The sequence below is a fragment of the Polypterus senegalus genome, chromosome 17, assembly GCF_016835505.1.
Source record: "Polypterus senegalus isolate Bchr_013 chromosome 17, ASM1683550v1, whole genome shotgun sequence".
Classification (NCBI taxonomy): Eukaryota; Metazoa; Chordata; class Cladistia; order Polypteriformes; family Polypteridae; genus Polypterus; species Polypterus senegalus.
In genome coordinates, this window is record NC_053170.1 from 17716932 (window position 1) to 17738171 (window position 21240).

The 21240-nt window shown below is 39.3% G+C and overlaps 1 protein-coding gene across 2 annotated transcripts in view; it reads right to left on the reverse strand.

Annotated features, from left to right (window-relative positions):
* The window catches only part of LOC120518194 (junction plakoglobin-like), a 39736-nt gene extending 21025 nt beyond the window's left edge, over nucleotides 1-18711 (reverse strand). The window contains exons 1-2 of one of the 2 annotated variants that reach the window (XM_039740847.1): nucleotides 18581-18711; nucleotides 1998-2058 (exon numbers count right to left, since the gene is read on the reverse strand). The gene's annotated coding sequence lies outside the window, so the exon portion shown is untranslated. The remainder of the gene's footprint in view (nucleotides 1-1997; nucleotides 2059-18580) is intronic. The other variant, XM_039740846.1, reaches the window with a different exon arrangement.
* Nucleotides 18712-21240: the final 2529 nt, after the last annotated feature.

The window sequence follows — 21240 nt, forward strand, 5'->3', positions numbered from 1 at the left end:
AAAGAGGTACCTTACTTACAAGTGAATTCTGTAGGGAGCAGTTAACAAGAACATTAAGCTAGAAGTCAGCTTCTTCATCTTACAAGTGGCAACTTGCCTCTTCAGTTGGTCTGGGTCACGTCACGCAGGCTGTAGCTGCACGTTTAAATAATTTCACAATCCAAGCATTTTTATTTTTGAAGTTTTAGTAAAATTCAAAGCAAAACATTTCACACAAAAATAAACTGATGTTACAAAGAAAAGTTCTTGTTTAAAGAAAGTTCTATTTAATGCTTACTTGTCTGGTTTAATATCTCTCAAAGTTTGGTCATACGTCATATTACGTGTGAAATGGTCAGCTTAGTCAGAAAACTGTATGCCAATGTCCTATTTGAAAACGAACAGTCCATGCTTCTAAAGGTGAGACTATTTTCTAACTGCCTTAATTAACATTCTATTTTTACAGGTATATATGTTAACTTATAGTATAATATTTTACCTCCCTATAAGTAGCTAATGAGATGTAGAAACCAGGAAGGCCCTTTGGCATTTGACATTTAATTGTTCGACATGTCTGGCTGTAAGCTATTTTTTCAATCTATGCAAGCTTTTTCATTTGTAGTAGATGTAGATTACAGATTTCTACTTGTACACAAAAATCATGATTACTTCACTGTCCAACTCCAACTGCTTAGCAAGTTGTTTTAAACATAAATGTAGATTCTCCCAACCATTCTCCAAGGAGTTCCTTTTCAACAAGCAAGAGGAAAAAAGCGATTCTAATGAACAATTCAACCTACTTCTGCAAGTTAACCTTTCGGCCTAACCATAGTGCATCAAAAGTAATTCACAGACCAGCCCCATGTTTACCAAGATTAAGGATCTAATTGTCTATGTGGTCATGTGGATTTTCATAGCAATAACTTTAAATAAAAGTCATATTTTGCCTTAAGGCAGATCAAGGGTGTTGCACAGGGTCACATACTTATCTATCTATTGACAAGATTTAAATCTATGACCTTACAGTTTTATGTCAACCAGCGTTGGATGTGGAAAAGGTACTGTTAAAAAGATCATTTAAAACGGCATGCATATGGTCATCAGAAAACCATTTCCTGTTTTAATTTAGCCTGACAGAGGGATTTTAAAAATCAGAACAGCCTTCTCCTTTGTTCCAGACACACAGCACGCAAACACACAGATCTGTCTGGGAAAAAGAATAAGGAGGAGAAGTAAAAAAAAAAAAAACACACAGTGAGTAATTTCTCACTCATTCACAATTCATATTTTTGAAACTTTGATCAGACTGTCAGGAATTCAGATGCTTCTGAACAGTAAGAGACATTCCACACTTCCTTGTGAGTAGCAGACACAGCAAGGATACGACCACAATGTACTGTGGGCGTCTCTCTTATGCAAGAGAACAGAGGGGTCCCTTCAGAAAGGCGATTTAGAGATTCCAATGGGATCAACTGATGTATAAACATTTAGCAGTCAATCCAACTCTATAACACAGCAAAACAGATTTTTCATCATTAGCACTACTTTATATGGTGTGCATAAAAGTGCAACAGACTGATGACTCTAGTTCTCAGAAGAGGTTTTACAAGAGTCTAACATATCCTCATTTACAAAAAGATCTGATTGTAAGCCAATCACATGCTCAACATTATACATATTTCTATTCTTATGAACATGACTCTGCAACAGGTGAACTAATTTCTACCAGTGGAAAGTGACATTTTATTTTATTTCATGTCTTCTCCCTTGACAGCATCTAAACCTTTGCAAGTGGGCAGAAAAAGTCTAACAATAAATTAATGGAAACACATTTTGAGTAGTGCAAAACGTTTAATCATAAAAACACAACTCCTTTGTACATTGTATGCACTTAAAAGTTCAAATGTGTCCTTGCTCACTTCAAGTTTGAAAAGAGAGCAAAATAGCAAAAAGGTCATTTTCAAGTAAAATGGAGATCGACAGCTCACGGGCAAAAATAAATAAATAAAAATCCTCACCAATTAACTCAGGATGAATCTGGATGCTCCTGGAGCCAGTGCTTCTTCAGCAACTGCAGAGCTAATGAAACACAGGCACCACAGATTCAATTATGATTTTGCGTAACATTGGCAACCAGTAAAAAGCATTTTTTTTATTAAACAGATTGCTGCTTAAGACTAGATGTTCCCTCTTTAACGTCTATTAAAAAAGCAAGGAAATTTTACAATAAAAATAAGAACATTTCCTTTCAAAAGGGTTTTGCCTACATTTGCATAATAAAAATCAATGAATGGATGTATTTTAGATACGCTATAATTCCAGATGCTTTAAAGCAGATTAGCAGGTGGGAGTCAAAAACAACATCTAATTTGCATATCAACAACCAGAAGCTAGAGGAAGAAATACGGAAGAGGCTGAAGCGCTTTAAACTTGCATTGATAACCAAACTAACATGTAAATAGCAGCCTGCATACAACTACACACAAGCAGTAATCCATTAATGCACTCAGTTAACCGTGCCTAAAGCTAGTCACTCAGGTGGTCACCTGGATGGGTGGTACTGGTGGATTCAGCAAGACATATCTCAACAACAAATTTAGGCGACGTGGGGAGAAACCCACACACACACACCCTTACTACATAATCTGCTTTTTGGGCTCAGTCAGAGTAGCAATAAGATATGATCGATACAAATGAATAAAATGAGCTAAAACAAGCAGCTAAAAATGCCTCTGCCTGGAAATGAGCTACTTTCAATGCAATGAACCAACAAGTTAAAAATATATAGTGCAATACCGCCATTTATCTTCCAGACCCAAAAAACATTGTTTTTTTTTTTTTCCATAAAATAGCATTCCTTAGTTTGCCTTCAATAAAGAGTAACACAAACACACATTCACACTATCCTACCCCAGTGAGCCAGTGTAATCTTTATAGCCTTTGTATTAGAGGAGTAGCAAATCAAACTACAAAAAATATGCATTCACTCTTTCCAATATATACATTCACAACAAAAAGGAAAAAAATAAATAAGTATAGCATTGGTCTAGCAGAATTTTTTTTTTTAATTGAAAAATAAAATGAATAGAAAATGCAGGCTACATTTTTTAAGAAGCAGAGTAAATGTTGCATACAGTATTGTATTTTTGATACTAAAATTAACAGTTGTCCCCATGACCACATAATACAGAAGTAACTTAAATTATAAGGCATACAAGATGAAATGAAAAAACGCCATACACTGTTGCTCCTTGTTTAACAGCAATAATCATTGCTGTTGCTTTACTCCCATTCTGCATTCACTTTGGACGAATATAAACTAAAGAAGCCAATGTCATTTACCGTAAAAGCTGCTTGCATGGAGAAAACTCAACAGATAAGAGTAGCAGTTCACGTCACCTGCACCTCTCAATGGGCCAGGTTACAAATGTGTGTCCTGTGTTTGGAAAAGTCCATTGGATGTGCACCTCATCAAGGCTGACTTAGGTTTCATGGTGACAGGATATTTTAAATACATGTAGAAAGAGGGATTTGGTGAAAAACGGTTACAAAAGAATGCAGTTGGTGCAGATGACCCCATTACAGTTTTAAGGATGCGTCTCTTGCCTTGTTCTGCATTTATGTTGAAGTGACAACACTACACATTTTGCCTTGTTCACTTTGGGACAATCAGATTCCACAAAAGACTTAAATGGGGTAAATTCTGTGTACGTTTATTTTAAGGCAGCCTTAGTTATTTATATGATACAGATTACCTGAAAAATGACCATTTCAAAAAGTATTTCCAGCGGAAACATCTCTCCAATCGTTTTCTGAACCCTTTTTTCTCCGTCAGTGTCATGGAGACATGCACAAAAAGCTTTAGGGGCATAAGGCAGATCGTGTCATTTAATCTTACAATTCATGAAGGAAGTCAAACTGTGCATAGTCAGTCAGAGCGATACTGAATTTGCAGAGCATCATCTCAAAATAATTTTAGCAAAAGAAAGCTTTTGCCCTGTGCATCATTACTTTGAGATGTAACCTTCTGCACAACTAATACATGTCACTTTGATGAAGCGCACAAAGCAAACATGACTGCACGTGTCTTTCACACGCATCAGCAGGCACCCTGACACACGCACACTGGAGGCACTCAGACACTCCACCATCCCCCCAGAGTCAACTTCCAGCTTAGTTTTGTACCCATGAAAACTGTACCTAGTTGGGATACAACCAAGAGAAGTGTATAGCAGGCACTCAATGCCTTTAATCACAACTTACATTGAAAAATAGAATAATGTTTTTCAGCATTTTGCTTCACAAGCAAGTATAAGCTAAGTTCAAACTGGCTGGAAGCCAAATACTGACACCCCCTCTTGCTGCTCATTTAGCAACTGATGGGACAGAGAGGCAAGTAATTTCTGCTCAAAATGTCCAAGGTTTGCTACTGCAAATTTCCAGTCTTCAAAATTCAACATTACGTGAAAAATCCATGTATGCTGAAATAATCCGAATTCTCCTGTCATGGATAAGAGACTTCACACAAAGCTGGCATGTCAACTTCTTTCATTAGGAACCAACTTGCCAACAGTAGGTTCCTTTGCTACCCCAGATTTTGCAGTGATAAGTGATATGCAAAGGACTACTAGCACAATATTTTGAATGGTAAGAAACAGTGTAATTAAGGACTGTAAAACTGTGTCCTAAATTTGATACAAAACAGGTGACCTGCCACAGACCTAGAAAATATAGGTGCATTTCCAAGGATAAAAAAAAATCTTCATAAAAGTCTGCAGTATATTAATTTAATATGGTGGGCATTATAAAACTGGTTCAAACAATTCATGCTCTCCTCGTCTCTACGTAAATAGTTGACATTTCCTCTTTGTTAGGCTATTGCACTTTTTTTTTTGTTCTTGCGCCAAGGTCATTTCCTTCAAATCAGCATTGTTTTCTGGCCATTTACTCCTCATTTTAATGACATCATGAAACTGATAACAATGAAGGCAGGGGAACATTTACCAGGAAGGTTTCTATAGTCGCACCCTTTTTGCTATGGGGCTGATCTGCAAGTACATAAACATATTTCACATGCCAGCACATTTTGCATGCCAGGAGCACTTTATGGTTACTATGCACTTGAGTAGACATTCCAGAAACGTGTGGCAGACAGAAAGCAGGTATGCCACCCTCCACTGAAATTCATATGTTGCATCTCAAAACCATAAACAAAGCTTTTGAATTCAAAAATCAGCAACAGAGACAGTTGACACAGATTACATTATACCAGGGTCGGCAACCTTTCAGCAGTGTCGTGCCGAACCTATGTTACAATGTTATTCTGCATGCCGACATAATTCTACCAATTTTGTTATATATAGTAACAAAATTGGTCCGGTTATAATGGGCTTCAAAAGTACATACTTTAGAAGCCCGTTATACCCAGATCGTATACTATTGGTAATTCAGCATTTTAAACTACATAGAAAACATTCTATTCACATATGATCCTCAAATTTCAGGGGCTTTCATTTTTGGTTCCAATCATTTGACTAAAATATTTTTTTAAAGCCAGAAACAGACGTTTGTATAGCTTGTGAAGGACAGCCGGGTCCCATGCCCGGTAGGGCTGCTCCAGTACCTCCCCCGGGATGCTTGGTGGCAGCCTCCATGGCTGACGGCGATTCCCCAACCACCCGCAGGGCTCCATGGGAGATGGAGTCCTCCACAGCCTGGCTGGGGGCTCAGATGGCCACTAGGGGCAGCTGCATGGATTCAGCAGCCTGGCTGGACGAATCTCCAGCCCCACCCGGAGGTGCAATTAGGACCAGGTGGTCAAGCATCTGGAACACTTCCGGGTGGGTTATAAAAAATGGCCAGCCACCACCACTCAACGACCCAGGGTCGGGAGTAGGAGGACTACGCTTGTGGAGGAGTGGTGGTAGAGGAAGAAGTGTGTGTTGTGCTTTAGTGTTTGTGCTTTGGGACTGTGTATTGCCTGTGGGTCACGGGGAAGACGTGCCCACGGGTGAAGAAAGAAATAAAGTCTTTGTGTTTTTATACGTGCCTCCGTGTCGGGTCAGGCGCTTATATAGTGCCTTTGTTACAAGCTTTACTTTTCTCAGAGTTTTTAAACATGGACTGTTTAGTTTGATAATGTCTTTGTACACTTGACGTATGACACTCAAGACTTTCACAGCATAATGCACAAATTATTGTACTACGGCCTGCACTGAACACATGGTTTCCCATTACATGCGAGTTACATGTACAAAACGTAGGTGGGGACGCAAAGCATGAACGCATGCACTATAATTAAAATTCAAGAAGAAGGTTTGTTTTAATATACCACGGCCTGCACAGAACACGTGGTTTCCCTTTGCATGGGAGTCGCATACGCAAAACATGGGTGAGGGCGCAAACACATGCACTGTAATTAAATATAGTTATTTATTGTATTTCAATTCAATTAGAGTCCCACTGAAAATCGTTGTGTGCCAAAGGTTGCTGGCCCCTGCATTATACTATATAGTGAGGGGAGGAAAAAAAAACCCAAAAAAAACGTACAGGGTTACTAAATGTCCCAATATATAAAGTTTGGGAAATGCCCAACTAGTAGTGCTAATAAGTGGGTAATACAGTACAATGTGGCAAAAACAAAAACTTAAAAAAGGGCAAATGCCTAAGCATCTGAACTAAGTAGGAATAATATTAATGCTTTATTTCACCACAAATGCAGATACATTAACATTTACTTACTTGGCTGATATCTTTATCTAAGGCAACTTACAACATTCATGATACAATTGGTACATTTCTTTTTTGGTTTTCCAATTTAAGCACAAGCTGGTGAAGTAACACCGTGTCAGTATCAGGATTAAACTCGGAAACACATATCACCTTGAAATATGAGGGGTGGGATTTTAACATATAAAGCATTAAATGGCCAAGGTCCGGCTTACTTGTCTGAACTTATCATGACTTACAAACCTGAGCGCACATTAAGATCTCAAGATGCCGGTCTGCTTAGGATTCCAAGGATTAATAAAATAACAGTGGGAGGTCGAGCTTTTAGTTACAGGGCCCCTAAACTGTGGAATGGTCTTCCTGCTTCTATAAGAGATGCCCCTTCAGTCTCAGCCTTTAAATCCCGGCTGAAGACTCACTACTTCAGTTTAGCATATCCTGACTAGAGCTGCTGATTAACTGTACATACTGCATCTCTGTTGTTAGTCATTAGCACTAAAACATAAGTAACATGATAATTATATTTGAATACTAACCCTCACCTATTCTGTTTCTTTTCTCGGTACCCAAATGTGGCAATTGGTGCCACAGCCCACCTGCCAAGTTGTTTGCCTGCCTATGGTAAAGTCATCCCTGACGGAGGATCACAGGAATCATGGGAAAGAGGAGTCCTTTCATCGGAGCAACGTTTCAGCCGTGGCATGGCCAAATGGGGAGGCAGCTAGATGGATGAGGTCTCCAGGACTCTTAAAATATCCAAACCTAATTATGTCATATCATCTACTGTTAAACCGTACTTCTAAAATTTTTATTATTATGCTGTCTTAAGGAATTGTTCTGTTCTGTATATTGTATTGACCCCCTACTTTTGACACCCACTGCACGCCCAACCTACCTGGAAAGGGGTCTCTCTTTGAACTGCCTTTCCAGAGGTTTCTTCCATTTTTCCCTACAAGGTTTTTATTGGGAGTTTTTCCTTGTCTTCCGAGAGAGTCAAGGCTGGGGGGCTGTCAAAAGGCAGAGCCTGTTAAAGCCCATTGCGGCACTTCCAGTGTGATTTTGGGCTATACAAGAATAAACTGTCTTGTATTGTATTGTATTGTATGGCGGACTTGCGAGTTTCAATCCCAAGTTCAGTCATTGTTCACGTGTAGCATTCACATTTTCTGCGTCCTAATGGTTTTCATCCCACATCACCAAAGGAAAGTGAGTGGGTAGGGACTGGGCACGGAAATGGACTGGCACTCTGTTTAAGTTTGGTCCTCCTACCCCACCCCCCTTGTTCCCAGTGCTGCAAGGAGCATAGCCGGCCCTGCATTGTATAAAGCATGTTGTGTTACTACAAAATATTAGGGAAGCTTTAAAGAGCAGAGGGCGCAAGAGTTTTACCCAAGTGGTTTTAGAGAGCCATCATTCTACCTGGATGGAACAATGAAGGTCCTTATATCCACAAGGTGGATACGTCAAATCAAAGTAGCAATGGTCTCTTACTCTGGGAAGACTCAGAGTGGAGCCCTGAAAGTATTTACTGCAAGTAATGTCTTAAGGCACTTCTCCACTAACAAGCCAAGCTGAGAGAACATGTACAGACAAGCTGTGTTTTCTACTAGCTCACAATATGAATCTGCAAGGAAAAAAATAAATAAATAAATAAACCTAATACCCTAGTCCCACATGGTACCTGGGACTAAACCAATTAAAGGATGCAGAGGGGAGACCTGTGACCAGCAGACACGCAAGTATAAGAAGGGGGATTCTTGAAAATTCTCATTAAGAGCGACGTAGCTAGATGAGCTATCCAACATTATGCTTTTTAATATTTTCATAGGTCACGGTCCTCAACACACTTGACTCCTAGCACTGCTGTCTCTGCAAGCAGTAGTTCAGCCTGCAATAACAGGCCCTGTAAAAGTGCAAGATCACAGAAAATAGCTTTAGTGTTCACTGCTTTGACCACTTTCAAAAGCAAACACAACCGTGACCTTAAACAATGAATGATTAACTATGAGCAAGGACAGACCACTTATCCACTTGCATTCTGTTGTCAGATAATGCAAATCTCCTCTACGGATCCCAGTACTACAGATTGGGGGGTTGGGGGTGTGGGATTGGGGGCGGAGAGGGGTGACAAACAAAACGAAATACATCCAGGGATAAGATAAAACACTCTCAGCCAAACTAACAGCTAAGGTGTAGCTAAAAAGTAGAAATTTTGCATCTGATCATATTTAATGGTAGATTACATTTTTTCCTCAGTTTCAGCAATCCTATTATGTGTTCACTGCATCAACATGGAGAGGCAACACACTTTGTTGACAGAATCTGATAAAAACTTAGTGGTAATATATTCAAATTAGTTTATCAGGAGTATATAAATACTCCTGGGTGCTTGTATTAAAAAAGAAAAAAACACAACCAACTAAAACAATCTGTGTGGAAAAAGAATGTTGATAATATTAATTCTGCCCCAACACTTAAAGTGCATACACAGGAAAACAGATGCTCTAAAGAGGAGAAAAATTCAGGTCACAGCATGAGTTAATCTGATTAGTGATAGAGGATTCATTTCAAAATTATATCAATGTTTACTCAACGGCACACTAATAGACTCCTTAAAACTCGGCTAGGAGGAACATCTTATTTTCACAAAAAACAAAACAGGTGAGCAGAAAGCACTCTTCAAATGATACATTCTTCCTCCTCCTTCACACAAATTACATCTGAGTGCACCCATTTAACATCAGGCTTTACAAAATCTGCCCAAGATTAGATTCTCGCCAATGAGATGTGTAACTTTGGTATTAAAGACTGGTACCCAATAGCACATTTGCCTTTGACTTCTGGACTTTTATTCTGAATGCCATCTGAGACGTTGGGCACACATAGATCCTGAACTCCATGACCCTGCATGGAATGCTGATGATTCAGTAAATTATTAATTCTAATGCCTCGTTTACTCTGTTAACTCACTTCGTAATGTTGTTCAGTAAGAAACATACAACATCTACTTTATAGTGGCTTAGAGGTTTCCAATATTAAGCGAACATAGAGAAAACTCTGTGGGGTTCAACCCCACCTGTCTTATAAAATATGGCAGCCCATTCTAGGCAACAGCTTCTTTTCAGAATAATCTTACACCTCTGACCCTCCTACTAAGGCCTCAGGACCTCATTTTTTCTTTTTCTGAGGAAAAAAACATTTTGCACTCTTCAGTTTCAAGTAATGTTTACACCAGTACCTTATCTGATGACTATAGGACAACCAACAATCAACCAGTCACAATACTTATCCCTTCTTTAATTTTAACCCATTATGAACCCAAACTTAATTGACAACTGGTTTACAAAATTTAAATTTTCAAAGGGACACTAAAATGTTAGCAAATACTTAAAGTAAAATTCCACTTTTCATTTTAACACAAGCAGCACAATCAGGAGAGCAGTAGGGAAACATGTGAAAAGCAAGGCGTGCAAGTAGTCTGATTACTTTTTCAAGTAACCAAACACAAAATGTAATTTAATGAATTAAAAATTCCTGCATTGCTATCACAGAAACACTTGTGCTGCTGCCCTGTTCCTTTGTGGAGCTCAATCACACAGTCAAGCAGGAAAGAGTGTGCTGCATGCAATCCAGTAGCAGAAAAATATTAAAGTGTCAGCTTTGTTTTAATCCTGCCATTTGCTATGGATATGTTGAAACAGTGGTATGAGATGACAAACAGACAGTGGCCATACGTCTATCCTTCAGGGGCTCAGGTCGAGGATATATATAAAGAAGATGAATGTTATTTACTTCACAGTACATGAAAGACTAAAACTCATTTATAAAACACAAGAAAATTATCATAGGCTCAGCGATTGTTTTTGGATCCATGGAAACTCTCTGTGCAGTTTAATGACTTTGGAGTGTTCTGCTAGAGAAGAACTCCAGAAGATTACTGGAACAGTTAAAACTGATTTTTATGAAACTGTGTTTCAGCCTTAACTGAGTTACTTTCCTTATCCCTGGTATGTGTCTGCATGTAAATGTACAAATTGATGACACTAGAAAAACTTAACACAAAAAGGGTAGAATTCCCCATGGAGCTCTCAAGATCCTTATCATTGAATCAGAGACAGACAGATAATACAACACTTAGTTTAAAAGTATAGGTGCTTTCTCCACCTTACAGCCAAACAAAGGTTGAGTTGACATTCCATTGTAGTCGAGTCTTTAAGGTACATTATTTAATTTGTTCGGATTTCATTTTCCCAATGCCCAATTTCTCCAACTCTTTCTCCTTAATCAAAAAATGTTGACAACAGACCATTCAGCCCAACAAAGCTGACCAACACTATCTACCCAATTTCTCCAAACTAACACCAGGATGAGGTTTGAATGTCACCAAAGTCCTACCCTCTATCACATTACTTGGTCATTTACTTAATATCTCTAGTATTTTTTTCTTTCACACAGAGAACGATATTGTTTGTGCAAAAATTACCCTTAAGTTTCTAACTGTGCAAAAATTACCCTTAAGTTTCTAACAGTTTCCCTGTGTTCTTGAACTAATTTAAAATGTCTAGATCTACTGTACTAATAATTCCTTACAAAATTTAAATCATGTCACCTCTTAAGCACCATTTGCATATATGCATCCATCTTGATTAAACAAGTCAGCGTTAATGATAATTACCCAAAAACAGCTTTAAAGTCCTATGCCTAAAACAAATATGCAAACAAAACCCTGTGACTGAGACCATTTAACACAGACTCCACTTTTCCCTTTCTCTATCTATGAAGGCATCTTAATAGGAAAAGGAAAAATACACAAATGTTTAGGCCATCAGCCGAAGACAAGGACACACCCTTGCCAGCTAAATCTAATTAGATATCAGTGTCCCATTCAATTCTCACTTTGATTACAAGTTATATCTGACTTATAGGTTCACCCCAAAATGTAACACAAACTATAAAGTTATTGAACGTAATAAAAACAATAAATGAGAGCTTTAGAAGGCCTATTGTTAGTATTTTTCTTACGGTTTATGTTGAACTGGGAGCATTGAGAAATTCAGCTATACTTTATATTTTATTCACTACCTTGCATTATTAAAACAAATCAGCTAGGTACCTTTCATGAGGACAGAGATTCTGAAACTGAATTGGAAATAATAGCTAGCCACCTACAACTCTGGAGGGGCTTTGACTACACTTCCTTCTTGCTGGTAATTTCGATACAGTAACTCATTCCTTTTCCAAGACACAAAGAAAGTAATCATTCTACAGCTCTACTATCATCACCTATCCTACTCCCAAAGTGCAAGCATCAATCTGGACTACTGAAGGACTGCCATGTCCAGTCTAAACAGACTGGCACACCACTAACCCAAAGAAACAGACATGAAACCAAAACAAAAAATCTTGGGTTTTTAGACTGCATTTAGCTTAATTGAATTTTGCCACTTTACTGCATTAAAATAAATCTTTTACCATGTTGTGGTATCTCAAAGAATTTAATTAGCTTTGTCAATGCGGCTCATCAACATTAAGGGGAGATTTTCAGACGAAGAGTAAGTAAGGTTAGAAGAGAGTAGTGCAGCTGCTGGAATTTCTGCCTCCTTCAAACTCTCAACACTTGACTGGTCATTCTTTAAATGCTTTGTGGGGCAGCTGCAAGAAGAACCCAGCTCTACACTTCTCTGTCTGCTAGCACATTACTACTAAGATGGAAAATTTAAATGACTTTTGCTCCTATATGTTAAATATGTGTCTTTACTGACTGTTGTGAGTTATGCAGACTTGCCTTTATTCCGTTTCACAAATTATAACAACACACTCTTACTAAAAAGTGAGTGTTCATTATGACTTTAAAAGAGAAAAGGACATGGTGGCAGCATAAATCACGGAAGCGATAAAATGATTCCAGAGCTAAGATGCCAATCTAACTAGATGCCAATCATAAGCCGTCAGTAAGGCAACTAATGTAGACCAAAGACAAATGAAACAGCCTACATCAAAATCTGTCTTGAGAGGGGATAAGAGACAAAAACCAAAATGCACAAGATAGCAAGGAACATCATAAATACAAAGATCAAGCAGAGTGGTATACTTTTCTTACATAATCACCCTTGTGTTCTCATGTTCAAATGTTCTCTTTTCAAATAATGGTCTCTTACTTGTAGTAAAAATGTAACTTGTTTGCACATAATAGGTAGTACATAGAGGGGGAAAAGGAGGTGTACAGGGACTTTACAAGGAGCCGACAGCTTAGTCAAAAATAAGTAAATAAAAAATTACACACACACACATCCTACCAAAACTCTACAGTTACATGCCTTTTTCCCTCCCAAGCAAAAGGTGAACTACAGCAAGTGTACAGCTAAGTCAGTCAACACATGTAGGACCAGCAAAAGTGATGTGCAAGTACTGATGCAAGTGCAATGGCCTTTAGATGAGATTTCGATAAGGAACAGCTCCCTTCCTGTATGACATGAGCACTTCCTGTGCACCAATGCGTCGCCTCCATTATCCTGAAAAACAAAATGAGGCTTTCTGAAGTTTACAAACATTACAAAGACTGGAATTATAAAGGGTGTTCCTGGAATCTAGGCTTCTTAGTTTTGGTAAGCCGTCACCTCTGGCAATGCATTCCCCAAGATTTTTCTAGGATTCTAGTGTAAGCAGTGCCGCAGGATTTCAGGGGGTAAACTTTCCATACAACTTTCTGTTCATTCTCCAAAATAAAGTATGCAGCACATTCTAATGAGTATATCGAATGAGAGAAATTAGACAACTATACCTTTGGATTATTTAGAAGTTATGCTTGGTATAGTTTGTCAACATAAGAGACCATTCCAAAATTGAAAAAAAATGCTGTCCTCAAACAACAATCACATAAACAACTGCAGATCTCCACTGTAGTGTCCAAAGCAGACAGGGAAAGTTGCAGATGCCTGCACCAAAGATCTTCAATAAGCTTCAAAGTGGCAATAAAAATGGGCTTTGTGAACAACTGAACAATAATATGATCAAAAAGAACATTATTTAGGTAAAACTGAACTGGGCCACAATCCCACAATGCCAAAATCTGGATATGCAGCAAAAAAAGTCAGGCACGACTTTCAAAAAATGCTCTACTATATTGTATATTCCAGCTAAATAGTAAGACTTGCCTCATCTTGGCTCCTTTGCATGTGGACAAGCTTTAAACCTCTTCCATGGTGTAAGCTGTTGGTGTTGAGCAGACACATTCAAGCAGCAAAGAAACTGCAAATTTGAACACTCTCGCATTTCATCCATGAGGCATTGTAATATCGGGTGACAATCGCCAGAAGCAGTGTATGCAGAACTATGCTGCAAGCCACCTGCTTACTCACAACTAGCCTGGACCGCCGCCAGGGGCTCTCAAGAAAATGGAACACTGGTGCGCCATGTGGTGCATTCAACAGCAGAGTATGCACAGGGTGCTCTCATGCAGCACTCTCTGGTTAGCCGACGGATCTGCCCAGTGCAAAAAAATGTAAAGCGCTACTGTGTGATTTATCCAACAGTTACCAGGCACCTTTCTATTATTACTTTAATAGTAATAAAAATCCTACATTGCACTATAAGTGCCGGTATGACTGTAGGTACGGTAAAAGCTAGTTTGTGATGTAGGACGTCCTGCAAAATGAAGAGGGGAAAATAAAAAGAATTCAAGGACAATGCAAACCTCTTTGAACCTCTGGGCAATTGTGTAACCAGAATTCTAGTTTTGGCCACAGTCAGAAATTGCTGTCTGTACTCCCAACTGAAAGCAGAAGGATATGTTTTTTGGGGAAGCCCTCAGTTCTCTCAGCTATTCCTTGTGAATTGCTTTTGGTGACATTCCAATATTTAATCAAATGGGTTAATGCATGAACTATACCTGACGAATACTCCTTTTAGCACCACACCAACTTGTACATTTTTGCCCTTATCTGCAGTTACTAACATAGCTTGCATCCTTAGATTTACACATATGAAATCAACAAAGATTTAACATGAACGTCCTAAGAAGCATCCTTGATCACCATTTGGCTGAGGTTCCTCAGATTCAAAGTAGTGCTTTAGGCAACTAGTCATCAGCATTAGTGGTGAATTGAGTGCAGTAATAATAACAGTTACATTTATAGCACTCTTTCATAATAACCTGTAGCAAACAGAAGTTTCATCACACAAGGGGGTATCCCAAACCTATTTTCATGGGCAACGTCAACCAATGTAAAACCATCCATGAAGGCAGTTGTGCCAATTATTGCCCATTCCTGAAAGAATCAAAATTAATATATTAGATGCTGGGGTTTGGGTTGCATGAGAAACCAGTGACATCAGGCCCCTTTACGAAAAGTGATCTGAATACCATGCAGACTGATACCCTTTGCGATCATCTTATCAGAAGGGCCTTGAACACGGTTCTGCCTGAAACCATAGTGATTACCATGAGACTAAGCTCTGCTCAAACATGCAATGTAACAGTGCATTCCAGACCCGGCTGTCAGTTGATTAAAAACATTTGCCTTAAAATGTCATGTTAAGCAGCTTTTGAGTGGTAATGGGGCTTCAGAAGACAACAAAATACCTTATTAAAGTGGGGGAGGCAGGGTGTTATCTGGTATTCACAGTATCATTGCAGAAAACAAACAATGCAGGATAATTCTTTTTGCCATAAGCATTATTACAGAGTGAGCAGGCGGTGAACACAAAGTGCATTCCTTTGAAGTTGTCATTAGGGCTAACTGCCCCCACCCCCAAAAGTAATTTAAATAAACTTCCTGCACGGTTGTCAAATAAGTTTTAACAGCAGTATCAGGAAGCTCCATGCAGGAAGTTGTGCCTCTGGCCATTGCTTTTACATTAAGGCTTTGGGGGAGGGGGGGCAAAAAAGAAAAAAAAAAAACGAAACAAAAAACACACAACCACAACATGCAGGTCAGGTGGGGCAGCAGCACATTGAACTGAAAGCCAGTCAAGTCTGTAGCCTGGGCCTACACTCGTAATGACTGCCACAGTTTTATAAACAACAACCTGCACAGACAGTACAGCAACAGTGTATGGGCACTGAGGTATGTGTCCCACTCTCAATGACAACCCTTCCAACAGCAACCCCACAAGCCTATGCCAGTGCTTAATGCTCTTCTGTGTCTTAACCTTCCCTCCTCCACCAAAAATTTCTAGAACCCCTAAACAGTAAAAAATGGAATGACACCAAAAACCGCCATTTAAAAAAGGTGTGGCACTGTGCTCTGCTAGTTTGTGCAGACTGACTACAAAGAATTTACAAGAGCTGGCAGGCTGTGCACAGTGGAATACCTAACCCACCATCATTTCAAACAATTATGCACCTAATTTACTACCAAAGATATATGGTAAATCATCTGTTCTCTAACGATTTGTGTGAGCATCCGCATAAACAGCTATATGAAGCCACACCCCATTTGTAATAACCATTAAGGCAGTTCCATTTTCTGACAAAAGTTGACATGTGGAAAGTTTGCAGAGGATTATCAAAATTAAGAGAAATGTTCTGACCATGCTTCAAATAGCCATTTACTTTTATTAATGGTTTAGGCTCACAAAATATTGCTCACCTGCATTCCAGTACATAGGATCCCTCTCCATTTTGTAGTGTCAAACCTTCCTGGACTATATATATATACTCTTGCACACTTTACAGGTCAACAACACATTGAAACAATGGGAATAGTTAATGTTTTGATCTAATCAGCATGGATATATATACTCAAGAGTATCATTACACATATATAAATAAATGAACATTCCCATACAAAAATTAGGTTTCAAATATTCCTCAGACCCAAGGTTACCAGAGGTCTCTGAAGTGTGCGAATAGCACTTCATCAAGCACTCTGGTTCACGGGTCACCTTTGCCTCAGGAATGACAGCAGTAGTAAGAGTGTCATTTGCACAGAGCATTGCGAGAAGTCAAACAAGATCTTGCCTGAAGAAGGGGCCAGAGTTGCCTTGAAAGCTTGAATATTGTAATCTTTTTAGTTAGTCAATAAAAGGTGCCATTTTGCTTGACTTCTCACTACATTCATTATGGCTAACATGGTACAACACCCTAAAGTAGCAGAGTATTAAAATTCTTCTGTTAAGCCAACATGCAAAGATGACCAATACTCAGCAGTACTGTCTTAGCAATGTTAGGACACCTTGAACTGAAATCTTCTCTTGACCTGAACAGTCTGCAAAATGTTTTCACCAGTACACAGAAACACTAAAATTCCAATGGTGTATTTGGCAGCATCGGTAGTTTTCAACCAGGACCGTAGTACGAAAATGCGCATTCATGCAAGAAACAATTGACTCATTTTCTCGTGGTACTGTTGAATTCAAATTAAATCAGCCGCTTCAGCAAATTAGGGGTACCGTTTTAAAGAAGAATGCGATAACAAAATAAATCTAAATATGAACAGGAACAAACAAAAGATCCAGTTTGGTAAAGGAAATCAATATATCTTCATGTTTCTACTTTAGGAGATGCACTTTCCATTGGTCAAGGCAGAGATAAAAATACATTTGCATAATGTTTGCAAATGCTGGCTGAATCTCTCACAATTTGGCTGAAGTTACGATGATTTGTCTCTGCAACCACAACTTTATAACTCAAACTTCATATGAAATTATGAAAACGATCCATGGGTTATTCAACGAGGCACTCTAGACTGAAGACAAACCAGGTTCACTGCAACTCTACATTGTCTTCTCTATGCCTTTGCACACTGTACCCCTCCCAAGATCCCAGCTATGTACTTTTCACTCTAGGTTGTTTCACTTCTTGTTCGTTTGAAAGACAGAAATGTGAAAACCTGGCATAGTATCAACAGCGAGACTCAGGCTTTCTGTTTGAACTGTGATTACTGCTACTCAGCCCTCTCATGGATAAAATATCTGGATTAACAAAGCTGCAGATGCTAAGATAGCAGCTCTGCCAGATTTACCCTATTCACCACCCCCCCATGTGTCTCTCACTCTCCATTACAGTAAAAACTGCTGTAACCTTTAAATTTCACTAATGCAGCTGCTAAATAAAATGTTGCCATCTGTTATATAAAACTTCACCTGATGTACTTGTTTATCATATTATAAACCATCAGGGAAAGACAAAATGAAAATTTAAGCTGCCACCCCCCACTTTGCCTTTTCAGCCCCTTGGGCTCGGGCGTTAAATGTTAAGATCAAGACGACTACGAAAAGCTCACGTCATTCCCAACCAGGTGTTTTCTGGCAGTTGGTGGATTACTATGTAGACTCAGCTCTTGGCTAAATCCCAACCCTACCTTTCTTAAAAGATGTTGGGCGGAATGGGGGTATGGGACAGAGCTGGTGTATACAAGGCCTTCGCCACTATAAAAGGTGAAGCTAGCGAAGGACAGAAATCCATCGACCCCACCCCTGTCCCTCTCTCGCTCTCTCAGGAAGCCCGAGGCGTGGGAAGGGAACCTCTCACAATAAACATCTTTCTCTTTTAAACAGACAAACAAGTGAACTTTGCGCTGGGCGCAGCTCACCTCCGAACGAATACACCTCGGCAACAAAAACTTTTCTTCAACGTTTGAAAAGCTACCCTTGGCCACCGGTAATCGTCCTGAACAAACACCACACTATTCTCAAAGCTCCCGACCTGTATGAATATCAGCCGGCACCCCACTGACTTTCTATGCCATATATTAGGTACGAAGCTACAGTATTCGGCCAAATCAACGTCGACCAGCGTCAATCCGCCCTGACTAGCAAGCAGCCTCACCTCTGTTCCAAAGGACAGTACTAAACACCTGACCTAATGTTTCGACACGCTTCCAGCCCACTTAAATCGCAACAAGCCGACAAAAAAAAAAAAAAACGTTACCTGCTCCGAAGTGCTCCCGCGATGACTCTGCCCGAAGCGGTCCACAACAGAAACAAACGTAAAACCCGCTTCCGCGCACTAAGTCCAGCTCCGTCCACCAACTCCTCACCAGACTTAATGAACAATAGCTGAGTGACAGCCAGCTCCCATTCAGCGGGCCTCCCCACGCCAGGTCATTGGCTCCAAACGAGCTTGGAGGCGGTGCTACGGGGCTGTGAGCGACACGTGCTTCACCAATCAACTTAACACCCTGAGAGCGTTTGTCTGTAACTGGATCAGAGCGGGAACGAAAGCAGAATTTCAGTGTGCCCCGCCCATTTTGGGTGTGACACTTGACAAAGGTAAGAGCCGCACCTGCAAGTTGCGGCGTCTCTTCCTGTTGTGGGGCAGTGTTTGGATTTCCTACAGTACGCACTTAAAAGCTTTGAATTGTTTCGATTGGATCTCAACGACACACTAGTGGAAAGCTCGACCGACCTCGTCTGTTCAGCAGGTGAAATTCTGTACACGATGAGTTGGTCAGGCGCTAGACGGGGACATTCCATCATTTGATTGTCGTTGTAGTACAACAAAAGCGCTACAGAATGCTGAATGGGAACTTTGCAACTTGAGAACACATCAATAGTTTTATTGTAATGTATGGTATAGATTGCAAGATGGAATACTGCAGATTTATACATTTAAAGCCAGCAATGAGAAAGAATGGCAAAATCTAAAATCTATTTAGTGGTTTGTTTGGCAGGATATTGATTAAGGAAGTCTTTGACTGGGGAATAGAACCGAATGTCGTAGCCAAGAGATCAGTGAACAACTGTTCCGAAAAACATGACTTTTTCCCTACACGTAGTAACCTTGAACGGTTACGATCAGTCAGTTTCTTGTTGTCTTGTTAGTGTGACTCATTTAGTTTTGTACCCTTTGGGTTCATTCTGTTCTTATATTAAGTAATTAACGGAAAAGACATTAAGGCTACCGAGCCATTTTAAACCACGACGGGGGCAATATATAAATCCACAAATCTTATGACAACGTAAATATGTAATGCTGACTGGCTTGTTTTCCTCCAAATTAAATCAGGCTGTAAATATGACGTATATTGCATCACATTCTGTAACCCAGGGTTTGTTAATGTAAAATAAAAGTCTTTTATTTACTCTGTTGTACTGTATGCTATGACATTTATCAGAAAGCCATAATGACGCCCACAGGGGGTTTGTTACAACACACACCAAGCCATTTTGAACCAGAAATCAGTTCAAACAAGGCTGAATGATGATGACTGGCCATTTGGCTTATAGAAAAGTAGGCTAGGACATAGCATGTATAGCGGATTAGACTAACAAAAACACCTTTACTACCCATAGCAGGCAGGGTATATTATTTGCCAGAATTCTTTAAAAAGCTGTATTCATAGTGCTACCCACAAATTTATTAAGATAAACTTTGATAATAATAATAATAATAATAGACTTGACAGTCTAATAGAAGACTTTTGTGAAATAATACACTGGTTCGTCCATTTCAGATGCACATAGAAGGAATGCTGCATGACTCGGCAGGTAATCATTCAAATATATTTCCATAGCATGCTTCAGACACCAGTTGAGTAAAGCTTTTATGATCTATAATCATGATCTATGAGGTTGCAGAGTTTGGCATTTCTACTAAGCAACACATACTTGTTAATTGTGCCACATGATGCATGAGCTTGTCTGTCACATATAGGCTTTACAAGGTAAAATGGAAAGAAAGGGAAAATAAATAAAATGCAAAGCAGAGCTATTCAGGTTACAACTGTGAGTACTGGAAATGCATGCGCTGACAGCTGGTGTAAGAAATATTGAGGGTAATCAAGGGTGGGAGTATTAAATGTTAATAATGAGTAGGTGCCTCTAGCACCTCCAAATATATATTGTAATTTAATTTCAAAGTACCATATAAATCTGACAGTCACCACACATGTACAGCTTGAAAATGAAATGTCTCCATTTTTAAGTCTCTGTTTCATCCATGCATTTTTCTAAACTGTTTAATACTGAGTAGACTAAAGTGGCACAGGGGACTACCATACACTATCACCATGCAGCATGTATTATTATGTACATCCAATGAAGGAAAATAAAGTAAATCCTTCTAGATTATGTCGGCTGTTTCCTACCAGACCTAGGGGAAAACTTCATACTAATAAGTAGAACTTCACTACTTGCTGTTCATTTACAAGTAAATGCAGTGCCTTTATCAACTTCAGTTTGGCCATAGCCCAGGTCGAATAAATAAAGCTTTGTTTATTGAGTGAAAGAGTGAGAATTTATCAGAGAATGCCAAGGTAGTTTCTGCTGTATCATCACTAGCTTGAGTGATCTGTTAAAAATTAAACTTTGAGGGGCTTATTTGGACACTGATTTCTGTTTACATGAAAGTGGTACATTAATTCTTGTGCAGTTTTCTTTGTTCATTTCTACACTATCCAGTTCAGCTCCTACCATTTGAAGGCTTTGGCCTCATCATTGATCAGACCTCTGTTACTGAGCTGTATCACAAAAACGGTTAGAAAGAAGGCCAACTCAATTCTTTCAAGACAGTCGCCATCCTTCTTTTTTTAAATTTCAGCTGTTGCTATCAGGCTGCAGATTTAGGTTCCCAAAGGTAAATAGCAACAG